This window comes from Adiantum capillus-veneris, chromosome 13 (assembly GCF_014529385.1).
Source record: "Adiantum capillus-veneris isolate H3 chromosome 13, ASM1452938v2, whole genome shotgun sequence".
Classification (NCBI taxonomy): domain Eukaryota; kingdom Viridiplantae; phylum Streptophyta; class Polypodiopsida; order Polypodiales; family Pteridaceae; genus Adiantum; species Adiantum capillus-veneris.
In genome coordinates this window covers 79776691-79791646 of record NC_140943.1, presented here as the reverse complement: position 1 = coordinate 79791646, position 14956 = coordinate 79776691, and the positions used below count along the sequence as shown (strand labels likewise).

At 42.6% G+C, this 14956-nt stretch overlaps 1 pseudogene; it reads right to left on the bottom strand.

Annotated features, from left to right (window-relative positions):
* Positions 1 to 11935: 11935 nt before the first annotated feature.
* LOC147444318 (uncharacterized) lies at positions 11936 to 13222 on the bottom strand (annotated as a pseudogene).
* Positions 13223 to 14956: the final 1734 nt, after the last annotated feature.

Sequence of the window (14956 nt, the reverse complement as noted above, 5' to 3'; positions counted from 1 at the left end):
AATTCTAAGTTAGAAGGCTTTGTAAATCCCTGACGGGTAGGGCAGATAGGGACAGATGGTCAAGTATAGTTTTAGCTGGTAAATATCAAGAGCTCAAGTTGTGAAGCATGTTGGTCTTCTTAGATGGTCAATCGAAGCTCTAAAAAGAAAGTTATGGCTAGTTGAATGTTTGTCGGGGGCCAGTTATGGCCCAAAGTTACTTGCTTTGGGAAATGTGCCATCAGTTATTTTTGGAATCCTAACAAGGTTTGTGGGGCTAGTCCGTAGCATGAGGTGTTAGACAAAAGTTACTGCTATTAGTTGGATGAGTTGAGAATGAGTTATGACCCGATTAGTTATGGGTGGACTGATCGATCCCTATACAGGAAGGCTAGCCCACCATTGACAAACCAATTTTTGGAAGTGCATAGCTACATGGCGTAGCTTGGAGGACTTTGTGAAGCCCGAATCTCCAAAGGCTGCATCAAATTGTTGGATGAAGTCCAACACTTTGTTAGTAGCACCAAAGGTGCCATCATAGGTGAGAAAAGAGATACTCTTTCCTCCCTCTTTAAACTTCTTGAGCTTTTGTGACCTTCTCCATGCGGGGTATGATTTGCGATTGCCTCCCTTCTTGTATTCTCTAGGAGAATAGCCATAGCTTTAAGAGGAGGAAGGTGAAGAAAAAGGAGAAGAGGGTGACCTCTTTCTTGCCCTTTTCTTCCTTTGTTTCCTCTCTTCCTTTTCGGAGTGACGAGGAGAAGGACTATGGGTTGAAAATTTCCTCTTGGGAGGAGTTGGCGATTGTCTAGACCGTCGTCTTCATGGAAACACATCTTCAAAGTAACTTAAAGTTTCATTACTTTCTTGATCTTTGGATCCCCCCTCTCGTATGGGAGAGAGTATTCTTTTGGGGGTCTCTTCAAGAGGTCTCCTAAGCTCTCTCTCCTCTTGGAGAGGAAGGGAAATCCCATAAGCGCGAAGTCGTTAGTAACTTCGGCTTGCAAAGCAGGGTTGCCTATAGCTTGTTGAAACCTAGTAACAAGATAATTGACAAACATGGGGGCGTCATCATTAACACCTTCATGTGCAAAATTAAACTTATCAATGTTCCTTCTACTCTCTTGGTTATTATCAACCATGTTAACAAAATTTATGTACTTACTTTGTGTATGCTTTGGCAATTCAAACCTTAGTTGTCACTCCTCTTAGCCTTTGAAAATTGGCACTTAAGTATCTACACCCATAGCTCGAAGTGGTTAATTATATAGAGTAGTTAAGTGGGTCTAATATTGCAAAATCTCTTAGGGCTAGATCCATTCGGACTTTTTATGGCTCAATAATGATAAATCCATAGGCAAGTCTAAAAAACCCCCACTATTAAGTCCAAAGATCCCAAGGTGTGCACCATATCCAACATAGTGGGCTCAACAAAATCGATAATAGATCCCAATGCCACTTACCCTAATATAACTAACAAGATCAACCATTTATAGGCTACTTAAGGACCTCTCTTCTTAAGAAAGAAAAGAGAAACCAAATGCTCTAATACCAATGTCACTACAAGAGGTTGTGTGCTCTTGTGACGCTGTTAGCGACGAAAATACAATGGGTTTTTATAACCCCTGGCATCGCTAAAACCGTCGCTACGAGCGTCGCTACGAGAGCGTCGCTATGAGCATCGCTATAGGCGTTGCTAAATGCGTCGCTATATAGAGACGCTCATAGCGACAGTTATAGAGACGTTTACACAGAAGACTATAGCGACGCTACAGAGCCATAAATAGCGACGGTTATAGCGACGCTACAGAGCCATAAATAGCGACGGTTATAGCGACGCCTGAGAGATTTTTTTTTTTTGTGACAGTGCATTGAATGCCCTGCCACCCATCAACCATATTGTACTTGATTCACTTTTTAAAAAAAAGTGCAAGGGTAGATAATAGACCCAAAATAGTCACCCACAAGACGCATTGTTTGCAAAATTGACAAGCGTAAAATTGACAATTGTACACATCATAGGCAAAATGAATTGATTGGCAAATGTAATAATGACAATTGTACAACATCATAGGCATAAAGAATTGATTGGCAAAAGGAACTGCAGTGACAAATGTAATAATATACATGGTTCAAAAAGACGTATAAAATCCGTCTCATGATACATAAGCTATGAGAAACCCTAAACTAATGCTATCTAGCTACGGCTAAACTGACGTCGTCTAGTCAGACATCTCATCGCGTCCAAGCAGCGTATATGTCGGATTCTGCAAAAAAAATACAATAACACAGCTTTCAGTAAGTATAAACATATAACGACATTTATAAAACAATACAAAAAATAGAAAAGAGTAAACCCTAATACTAACCATGCCGCCGCGAGAACTGAGAATGTCCATCAGGGCGTTTAAGCCCTTCCTGCCTGCGTACTCGCGCTCGTGCGGTGTGGGATCACGTCCTGTCATCGACCACTATCAAAACATACAAAGATTTCATTATGTTAGAATTAAAAAACTCATAAACCCTAAACTATCGAACATAAAGAGCAATGCGAAAACACTTACAAAATCGGCCTCAAATGATGCCCATCCACCGATCCCCAAGTGGTGCGAGCTCCCTATCTCTACTCGCGCTCTGGCTGCATCCTTTTGTTGATTCCACTTGTCGGGATTCTCGCGCGCTGCTTTCTTCGCATTCTTCCAATCTTCTTTGGCCAGCCAATCTGGCCTGTTCCACCCATTCTTGATTGCTTTTTGCACTTCGGAACGCTTGTGTTTGCAGTATTCGCGCATTCGAATCTTCATCAGGTCTTCATTGAAGCGCTGATCCCGTGTTGGAACGAGAAACTCATCATGAAGTATGCTGATGACTCTGTTTTTTAAATCACTTGGTACTTCACTCCATTTGTTTAGTATGTAGTGTCTAAACAGCTGAGAGCAAAGACCATGCATGCGCGAGATCACCTTCTTGCCGTCATCATCCATGATGATGCCGCCACTGAAGTCGACGGAGTAAGGCAAGCCCTCTGGCCGGTGACGCGTGAACCTGGGTGTCCGAGCAGGGGTCTCTAGCGGTGTGTCGATGGGGGTACGGACGTCAGGTGTCTCCACCGGCGTCTGGGCCCCAAAGCGAGGAGTGTCGAGTGGGGTGGCTCTTGGCGGAGTAGGTAGAGGTGTGTGGCTGCTAGGAACAGTCAGCCGCGCAAAACCTGGCGTAGATGGCGATGCTGTGGCTGGTGTGGGGGCACGCAAAGAAGGGGAGGGTAAAGAGCCTCGTCGAACACGAGGCGGTGTGGAGGCATCGGCGGCGGAATCCCCACAACAACCGCCACCGCCACCACTAGAGCACCGGTGTCTAGACGAGTGTGAAGATCGTCTCATCGACGTCGAAGCTTCGGAGCGCGCCGAATGCTCCGAAAGAGAGGGAGATGCGGATGGAGTAGGAACGCGCGATGATGCGCCAGAGCGATGACGCTCCACGTACCACTGTCTCTGCTACGGTGACAAAGAAGAAAGAAACTCCTCATCATCCATACCTGCATTAAACACACGAATATTTAAACTTAATATTGAATAAATAGAGTAGACAATGACGCAAAGACCATTAAATACAATGACGTAATGACGCATATAAATACAATGACGCAATGAATTGAGTGATAGAAGAGGCAAGTCGAAAACTTAGAATTTTCAATCAAAAGATGTGAGCGCGAGTAGAAAAGAGCGTTATACACCATGGAAGGTACTTAGAGAGCCAAAGATTTTACAACACAGAGCAAAATTGTTCAAATACAATATTTGTGGCTTTAAGAGATCTCTCTCTCATCCTCGCATAACTCAGCATAAATTCCTATATCTATATAGAGCTCTCCGTTTAAGCACAGATCCTCTGTTTCATTTTGTAGCTCCTCTACATACACCCCATATAGAGTAGTAGCATCTTGATGCTCGTCTGGCACCACCGCAGCGGCTTCTGATTGAGCATCTTCTCTGATCTCCTCCATTGATGCCGTTGTGATTGGCACATGGTAGCCTTCATACGTCCTTGCACTACGAGGGGCTATCTCTATGACGTACCACCAGTTTGATGTAGACTTTGTAGGATGAAATATTACCTGCCAGAGCCACATAACTTACATGAGAGCTTTCAAGCACATAACTTGTAAAAGGGGGATGTTAACTATTTACATACTTACTTGTTCACAATGCTCTTGTTAACTATTCGAGCTCATGAAGGTTGGTAGGCTCTCCAGACCCGTCGGATAGTGCATCGGTGGTCGTCTTCCCCGTCTCCACTCGATTCGTGCCCTTTGTCGCTCTTGCTTTGCATCCTCATATTGTGAAATCCACTTTTGCATCACTGGATTGTGAAGCATGCAAAATCGGTTGATTTTAGCCTCTAGATCTTCCGTCATCTTCTTCTTAACACCGAGATTGCACATGACAATCCCAGATATGCGCTCATCATCTATGGTTCGCCATAGCGTGTCCCGGACTTTATCAAATCCGTCTAGCCACTCTCCAATGTACACTAGGGACTCTGATACCAACCAACCTTCTGCCATGCTACCCTCCGGACGTGCCTTTTGACGCACATATCCCTTAAGCGTTTTCATGAAACGTTCTAAGAAGAACATCCATCTGGAATGAACTGTGCCAGCTATTTCCACCTCATCAACTATGTGAACAAGAAGATGCACCTGAATGGTTAGCATGGTAGTAGGAAAATGTTTCTCAAACATGCACACAAGCTCCGCAGCATTTAGTTTGGCGAATGGTATGGAGTCTACGTTGATCTCCTTTTGTGAGATCCATTGCACCAGCTTTGCAAGTTTGTAGATTGTGTTACGGATGTCGAGAGACCAACATCCCTCAATGGCAACCGGTAAAATAAACTGTAAAGTATGTGCAGCAATGATATTAAAGTCCACTATGAACGTACCTCACACATTTTATGCCAATCGAGTGACTTCAAACCGGTAAGCTTTCCGTCTTTAGTAAAACACGTTCGGAGCGAGCGCATTACGCCAGTGGGGGTCCGCAAAGATTGAATGGTCTCTTTTACTTTGCGTTCTTGGGCTCCTGTGAAAATCCATGGTGCTTTAGGGAGTTTTATCGATCCATCAGACGTTGTTTGCGGCCAATATTGCTCCATACGATCCACATTTCTAAGGTCAACTCTGGCTCTCAAAGTATCTTTCTTGCCGGTCAGATGGTCCCATAGTAGATTACCTACATTCTTGAATATGTGCATTGGATCGAGCAAGTGATTGATCATGAGTCGGGGCCAGTATGGTAACTCGTACCATAGATATAGTCTCTTCATCCCTAGAGGCAGTCCGTCATCGTACATCTCCTTCTGCTCTAACCATGCTTGTGCAGACATCCTTGGTGGCTCTCTTCCCAAAAAGCCGTTGCGTAACACATGATTCTCTGGAAGATACGCTTGATGACCTTCGTAGATTTGCTTCTTCAGTGAGGGCGCCCTACGTGCATTCATTCTAGGTCCACATGTGACACATGCTCTGTATCCGCTTGTTTGAAGCCCTGCATGTATACACATGATAATAGATCAACTATGGGAAAAAACAAGATTTACAGTGTTTGAGTGAGGAGTGTCAATAGATCACCTGAGCATTCTATTAGCCCGGGATAGTCATGCATGGTCCACATTAGAATGCCTCTGATCAAAGCATTCCGTCGTCCTGTGTGTCAGCTCATATCCACCACCTCTATGCCAATCCACAATTGTTGTAGCTCTTCCAATAGTGGACGAAGATACACATCCATATTCTCCACTTTATATCGCCCTGGCACAATCAAGCTTAGCCATAGGTGACCCTTCTTCGTAGTCAACCACGGGGGAATGTTGTAGTTGACGATGACAACGGTCCATACACTGTAAGATGTTGATCTTTGACCAAATGGATTTACGCCATCCATAGCCAGGCCTAAGCGCAAATTTTGAGCTTCCCTGGCAAAATCCGACCATGTTCCATCTATATGTTTCCAGGCTGCACAATCTGCAGGAATTCGTAGCACACCATCCGAAGATTTATTCTCCTCATGCCATGATGCTAGGGCGGCCATGGACTTACATTCGAAGAAATGCTTGATGGGAGGATGCAGAGGAAAATGTCACAAAACCTTTTGTGGAATTTTTGTCCCGTGGAGATCTACTCGATATCTTTCGGAATCACATTTCGGACACTTCTCCATGTCTATGTATTCCCCTCTGAAAAGAATGCAGTCATTAGGACAAGCATGGATAGAATTGTAATCCATCCCCAAGTTTCGCAAAATCTTTCTTGCTTCATCTCGGGAATCTGGCATCACATTGTCAGCTGGTAGTATGTGCTCTTTAAGCAATCTACACAACATAAAAATACGATACAGTCGTGTAAAAATCTATCAGATCATTATACATTTAGAGTTTTATTAAAGTAAACTAATTGTAATAGATCACCTGAAAAGCGCTGTGACGCTAGTGTCACTCCATCCAAACTTTGCCTGCATGTTGAGAAGAACCAGGAGTGCTTTCAATCTAGACATACATGCTCCATTATACAATGGCGTATCGGCTTCACTTTTCATATCATCATAGATAAGCCTTTCTGAATCCATGATCGTCTCGATCATTTCATCAATCTCGGGCCAAACATTGCCTCGTTGGGAATGTGCTCTGCATGATCATCCCCCGAGCTGTCAGAGGCTACATCTTGTGGCCTCACATATGCTGCTTGACCAAAGCGCCTGCGAACACGTCTATTGGGTTGCAAGATTGCTGCTTGTTGGCCAGCGTCAGAGTCCGACGAGTTATAATTGGCAACAACTTGATCGATAATAGATGAATCGAACTCGCCAAATTCATGAACGTGCTGCAAAGAAACACGTCTTGTCCGTCGCACAGCATGCTTGCATTGATTACAAGGACATAAAACCCTCGTTGAGAGATAGGTGTTTCTGTTGGACGGTCCCACATCCTCGTCACTACTCATAATGCGATAAAAATCTTATAACCTAGACAACAAATTTAATATTCTATTGGCATTCTTCGTCTTATCTCTCTCTCTCTCTCTCTCTCTCTCTCTACCTCACATTCTCTAGTCATGTCCAATCCCCGCACACCTCGGTCTAGAGGTGCACGGAGATCAGAACCACCGGGTTATAATCTTGTCTTTATTGGTCAATACCTATATTTGTGGGTACAAGAAATCTACAGACCCACATCTACATGATACTCCATGTAGTGGACAAAACCCCTTTGCCTCTTCTCTAGCTGTAGCACTTCACAGCATCTTAACATCTTTTCACAGTAGATCTTTTCACTGTTCGTCTAACTCTAAACCCTAAACCGTAAGTAATTCTTGTGTGGACTCGATCTAACGTAAATAAGCGTAAATCTAAATAAGCGTAAATCTTACTAAAAATAAACCTAAATCTAATTTAACGTAAGTCTACATCTAACCTAATATTTAACGTCTTTTGGGATAGTTTCCTACGACGTTAAAACTCTCTTCTTCTTGTGTGTCTGTGTATGTGTGTGGGTAAACCTAAATAAACCTAAGTCTAATCTATTATAACATAAATCTAAATCTAACGTAAATTATGTTATATTAAAAACAAAGAACTAAACTAACAGGGATTATAAGAACCTTAAAATTGATTTAACACATAATTTTTCACATAACTCGGCAAGAGTTGGCATTCTCATCACTAAAGATGTGAGAGTTAACTTTCGGCGGTGACGCTGCCTCATCTCCATCCACATCTGACGACAGCAATTGGCCCTGGCCTTTGGACCGTTCCTGCTCTTGTTACTAACTTTGAAGTTGTTGTTGAATGACTAGAGGTTGTCTAGATGGTCATTGTCGGGGATGTAGTGACTCTTGCCGCCCTGAAGATCCGCCCTGAAGTACTTTTGGATCGACGGAGCCCACCATGAGTGAAGGCAGCAATACCCTATATTCCATTGAGGGCTTTCTTCACCCACTTCATGCAGGCATCGCAGTCTATGGAGACCTAAATCTAATCTAATATAACGTAAATCTAAATCTAGCGTAAATAAACGTAAATCTAATTAAAAATAAACCTAAATCTAATCTAATTTAACTTAAATAAACCTAAATCTAATTTAACGTAAGTCTACATCTAACCTAATCTTTAACGTCTTTTAGGATAGTTTCCTACGACGTTATAACTCTCTTCTTCTTGTGTGTGTGCGCGTGTGTGGATGTGTGTGCCAATAAAAAGAGATAAATGGTATAACCTTTCTATCACCCATGCCAAGTATGATAGATTGGTTATGCCATTTACCTCTTGAATAATAGGTCTTGAGTTCAACTCCTCGTCGGCTAGATCTTTAGGTTTTTTAATTTTAATTAGTTTCCTACGACGTTAAATTAGTTTCTCTCTCTTTCTCTCTCAATGTGTGCGTTTTTTTGTTTATGCATGTTTTCTCTCTCTTTTCCTCTCTCAATGTGTGCGTTTTTTGTTTATGCATGTTCTCTCTCTCTTTTCCTCTCTCAATGTGTGCATTTTTTGTTTATGCATGCTCTCTCTCTCTCTTCCTCTCTCAATGTATGTGTGCATTATTTGTTTATGTATGTGTGTGTGCGTTTTTGTTTTTATTTGTACTCTTTCTCTCTCTCTCTCTCTCTCTCTCTAAAACACTATGTGTGTGTGTGTGTGTGAGAGAGAGAGAGGGAGAGAGAGGGAGAGAGAAAGAGGGGACGGGAACATGAGAGTGAGGAGAGGGAAGGAGCATACCTGGCTCTCCTTCCTCTCCTCGTGTGTGTGTGTGTGTGTGTGTGTGTGTGTGTGGAGAAGAAAGAGAGAGAGAGAGAGAGAGAGAGAGAGAGAGAGGGCGTTACCTGCTCTTGCTTGAGGGCGCCGAAAAACTCAGATCTGAGATCTGAGTTTTTGGGCGCTCTCTGTTATTTTTTTAGCCCAGCCGGCATCGCTATGAGCGTCGCAAATTTACGAGTAAATTTGCGACGCTCATAGCGACGCCGGGAATTTTTTTTTTGAGCGTCGCTGTGTGAGCGTCGCTAATATGAATAGCTTCTTGTAGTGTGTAAGGAAAATGGCCTATTAACTTAGAGAGTAGCGGAAATTAGAGAAAGTAATTTTGTGAAATTACTTTGTGAGCATACAGGGTGAACTTAATTGATGGTAGCAACATAAACATAGCATTTAGTTAACTTGGCATGAACAATAATTTTGCAAGAGAGAGAGTTTAGAGAACATGACAATACTTGAGGACCAGATTTATGTGGAGCTGGTCCCCCCTCCAATAGGCATTTGTATTATAGTTTCTTCCATCAAGAGAGACTTGGAACAATACAATCTTTGTGTTCCTTGTGACCTAGGTGATGCAATCAAGATGGAAATCTTCATGCATCATGAGCATAACATAAACTTTGTGGAAATCTTTAATTATCCCAAGCCTCCATCCCAAGGCCTCAAACACCCTTGAAGGTGGAGAGAGCTAGCGAGGAATGAGGGTAGAGAAGAGGAAGAAGAAACATTTCATAGGAGAAAGAATTAGTTCCTCATCTATCATCACTCTTCTTGCTAGCATACATAATAGCATAGTAATGAAGATGGAGAAGATGGAAAATGTAAGCATTGAAGCATGGCTCTTGGTTGGGTTTGCATTCCATAGCCAAGAGTGTTGGTGTAAGTTCTCAACTTCTCTACTAGCTTGAAGAAGGAGATGGAGATCTTGCACTTTTCAATTCACACAATTAGGGTGTGTGTGAGTGTGTGTGGGAGAGTATACCCCTCAAAAAACCCCCTAGATTTTTTTGGTCGACCCCCCATCACTGGACCTCTCCAAGTCGAGTGAATCACATGCAGGGGTATATCAAGCAACAAGGTTAGCCTTGGGACAAGTGTCTCATTCTCCCCTTTGAGAGAGAGGACCTGATAAATGCTAAAACAATTACTGAACTTAACTAATTTATCATTGGACCCCTTGGGAGGCCAACCAATAGGCTTTATTCACACCATAAGGGCAACATGAAGAGGAACTTGACAAGTATCCTATATACTTTCTTTGAACCAAGCTTACCTTGTGTGAGGTGTGTGTGTTCTCTCTCTAGCCCCCTCCTTGTAGGGATAGTTGTTGACTTTTGCACACTTTACCCCCAAGCACCTTAGTCAGCAAGCATGACAAAGCACCTCAAGCTTGGGTAGTGTTCCCACAAGCACCTCAAGCTCCCTAGTCAGAAAGCACGTCAAACACCTCAACCACCTTAGTCATCAAGCACGAAAAGCACCTTAAGCTTGGGCCGGGTTCCCACCTCAAGCTCATCTAGCTAGCTTATCTAAGGTCAAAGGAATTTTACACTAACCTTTGGAGGTCTTTAATGAAGTTAACCCTAAGGTCTTCTAATCTCCATTGGTTAGCCTTGCTCGCTCACAGACCATCTCTGATTTGAAACCCCTTTACCATTGGCCCCGTGTTGAGATAGATCTGTAAGCACATGTCTATATTCTAGCCCTTGTTCCCGTATATTCTCCCACATTAAATGATCAGTTTAATACGAGTTAAAATCATTTGGGTTGGTTAGATATTATATTTTATGACATTACCTCTCTCTTGAAATCATAGTCATCCTCGACTATGAGGTAGAAGAGATAAAGCCTTAGTCATTAGTCAATCTTACTTAGCGGGTAGAGGATCCCTTTTTACCCTACGACATCTTTCCAAGATGGATGACAAGAAACATTAAAAAAAAACAAAAGCATTACTCTGTTGTAGCGATGGTGAAGTGCAGAGAGAGAGAGAGACAAAGAGAGAGAGTAATAAAATCCTCTTGTTGCTCTGCGTACATTGCTTCGTTGCAGCCACCAAAGAGACTATCTTTGTCAAGCGTGGATTGGCACTTTCTCTTTGGGAGCAAGCCCAACCCGAATCCATGCAGGTCGCATTGTGGCCTTTGTTCATGCAAGGGTAGTCTCTCCTGGCTGGTTCCAAACTCCCGACTCTGTGCAGGCCTTCCACCCCACGTTCCTCCTTTTTGAGCTTTCTTAGCCATGCATGGAGGCTTTGCATGGTTCCCTTGGATGGTTGCCTTACCCTCCCTGACACCATCTTCCCTTGCATGGAGGCTTTGCATCGTGCCCTTGGAGGGTTGCCTTACCCTCCCTGACACCATCTTCCCTTTCTTGGATCGTAGCTGCTAGCTCCTACTCGCTCACCCTAAATGAAAATACAATAGCCAAGAATATCCCCCCAAACGCTTCGTGGCCTAAGCTATATTTTCCTCCTCCTTCAACATGCCCCTAGTGCTATATTGATCACGAGCACAAGCGTGTCTGCAAGACATCCCCAACATCACTATACGAGAGAGAGAGAGAGAGAGAGAGAGAGAGAGAGAGAGAGCTCAAGTTGCGTACCTAACGCCACACAACATGCCCATAGACCTTGGCACTGCTCGCTTTTTCATCTATCACCTTTCTCGTGTGTGTGTGTAAGTCCGCGCCCGAGAGAGAGAGAGAGAGAGAGAGAGAGAGAGAGAGAGAGAGAGAGAGAGAGAGAGAGAGAGAGAGAGAGAGAGAGAGAGAGAGAGAGAGAGAGAGAGAGAGAGAGAGAGAGAGAGAGAGAGAGAGAGCTATAATAGTCGTCACAGTGCAGTTTCTCTCCCATGCAAACTACAGTTCACCTTTCCTATTCTTTCACCCTTCAAAATCTTGCTCCAGAAATCTAGGCAAGATTCTCATTAAGGATGTTTTTGAAAATGTTTTTCTCATACTGGTACATACTGATAGACTTCAAAATAAATTTATTTCTTTCAAGATGCCAAGGAATCTTGAAGGTAAAGGAATGCCATAACAAACAACAAGTCATAAAAACTGGTAAGGCATAAATTCAAGTTGATGTGTCATGACAAGTAGATAGAAACGACAATTACACATTCGATAGAGAACGAAGAGCAATCAGATTAAATTCATGAATGGAAATGTCCGATTACATTATTGAGTCTTATCACAAGTGCTTTCAATTTATTCAATTGCACTTTTAAAGATGAAACTTCCTTGCGTAATGACAATATTTGCTCCTCTAGTTGAGCTACTTGGATATCCGCTACATATACTTGACAATCTTGAACTACATTTTTTATTGACTCTTCAGACTCTTTTTTGAAGGACTTAAGGGTGCCATTGTCATGGCCATGGACCTCAATCCAAAACTGTAGCAGGATTTCCTTTAATCTTTCAGCAAGACCTTCCTCCACTCCCTCTAACGTGTCCTGTGTGTCAATGGCCTCCACAACATTCAAATGACCCCCCTCCTCCATTACGATTTTCATAAACAAGAATGAGCCCAACATTTAGAATCCAACGGCAAAAAAATGAGATTCAAGGAAAAGAAATAGTCATGAATTATAAACCTTCAAGATGCAACAAGTATTTACTTTGTGCGATGCACAAGAGGCATGAAATCATTGCCTATCTGTGTGCCCTCGTCATCATCATCACTGTCATCAATGATAATAAAATTGGCTTTTGGATCGTCCACGTTGGTCTCTTTAAATGCGGTCGTATCGGTAAGCTCCTTGCTATTCACAGATAGTGACAAGTACCTAAAGCAATGAACGGATGGAAAAGAAAGAAGAATAATATGATGCCACCCTTTCTATAGCATCCCATCGGGACCAAAACCAATCGGCTCTTGGTTGTGCATTGGCGTACAAGTCATCGGCCACAAAAATGATGACTATGTCGTGGTAAGTCACGGTTGAGGGAAAAGCCATGGAGTGCCACATCGCTCTTATCTCTTTCAGGTACATTCTTCGGCCTTGGTAAGGAATGATCCATGATGATGAAGGGTAGTATTTTTCGGTACGCACCATGATGTGCAAGGTGGACAAGAAATCGTTCCCTAGAGGGTGCCGCATTTTGAACTTCCAATACATTGCAGCACGGTCGAAAATATTGTTCGGTGTTAGGCGTACCCTATTCTTGAGGTTGTCTACACTGTAAAGGGTATACAAATCTACACCCTTGTTGATATCATCAACAATGACATTGTGAGTCAGCTTTTGGAAGTGCGGCTCCCCTTTGTCCTCCATGCCGTAGCCTACCATCCCCTGGAAGGTATTTATATTTTTCTGCTTTAGAGCTCTGCATAGGATGTTCGCACCTGCCGGCCCTTCCTTGTCCCAACCCAAGTATGACTTCAGCTTCTTGCTGATGGCAATAAAAGACAACGACGACAGCATACAAACCACCATCTAGAAATGCAAATGGAAAACAATGCCTCCTCTTTCCACTGCGCACATCCCCGCTAATGTCTCCTTCTGTAAGAATTCTTCAACGCGTGGAAGAAGATATGTATATATGTCCTCCCCTCTCACAGAGATTGTCACACTCACCTCCATTAACTTTTTCAGCCTCTTCGACTCGTTTGAGGACCTCTCCTTTATGGTCATTCGAGGACGCCCCCTCCTCTTAACGGGGATGACTTCTTCGCTCGTGCTATTGGCCGCACCTCTCGCACTATTTTTCAACGAAGCCATTGTGTATGCGTGCTCTCTCTAAATAAAGAAAAAAAAGAACCATTACTGCCACACAGAAAGCTTTAAGCAAGCTTTTGTCCTCTTTAAAAAACCTAAAATATAACCCTCACATCATGTACCCAGATGAACGGACATGCTGTAAAAATCAATTTCTCTCTCTCTCTCTCTCTCACTAACACACACACACAATGCACACAGGGGGAACGCTCGGGATTTCTGCAAATCGTTAGGACATACTGCTGTAAAAATGTAATAGGACTAGTCTTTGAAGTTCTTAAAGTCGAAAAGAATGTAGCAGGACATATCTTTCGTTAGCACGATTTGAAAGATTGTTGAATAGTCTATTCAATAGAGCTTATATGAATGAGTTGAGATATTAAGAGAGAACATATATTCTTTTTTAAAAAAAATAATACACTAAAGACGGATTTGATAAAGATTAATGAATAACAGATAGTCTGTCTATGAACAGTAAAATTGACATTTTTATTAATATCAATGTGTTATATTTATGTGTTTTAGCTTAAAATGCATGGGTAGGCTTAAAATAAGTTGTAAAAGTAGTGGAGACCAAAAAATAGAGGTTTTATGAGTTGCGACCTAAAAGTTGCGTTTTTAGCCAAACAGAGACGTGTTTTGCAATTCTGTCTACGATGCCTTATAGACCAAACCTATTCCCGTCGTTTTGAGTACCTGGATTGCTCTGTTCTAAGTTCGTTTGTAAAAGTTATGATGAAAACAAACAGAAGGCAGCAGCAGTGCAGTGTACACAGGGACATGCAGACATACAACATCATACAGTTCTCCCTGCTATCAACCAAGAAGTGGATTATTTCTTCATGGTAGAGTATGGAAATTGACATCATGAAGGTATATAATTATGTTTTGTACTTTGATTATCATGTTGAATTGGTTGCACGAGTATGTTCTTTTGGCTATTTTGTAGGCGATGCAGAAATCAATGTGTGAAACAGGATCTGTGCAAAGTGTCATGATAGAAATCTAACCTTTACAGATCGCTTAGCGATCACGTTCTTATATTATTCTCGCAGGTATACTTGGTGCGAAAATCGTGCAGGCTTTTCGAGGAAAAGAAGGATAAAAGCACGACGGGTGGTGCGTTTGGGGATCATTCACCGATCTCTTCTTCTGTGAGTGCGAGTGCGAGTGCGAGTGAGACGCTGCATGCAAGCAAACTGAAGCTCGGGTTTGGTCGGGAGGTTCAAGCTCCGTACAACGGAGTGCGCCCATATTCAATTGCATCTCTGTAGTATCAAAACTCTACAAAGATTCATCAATACAAAGATCTCTTTCTCTATCTTTTGCTGTCAATCTCTATTATTCGGTTCCCGTGACAAAAAATCAATAACTCTCTCTCTCTCTCTCTCTCTCTCTCTCTCTCTCTCTCTCTCTCTCTCTCTCTCTCTCTCTCTCTCTCTCTCTCTCTCT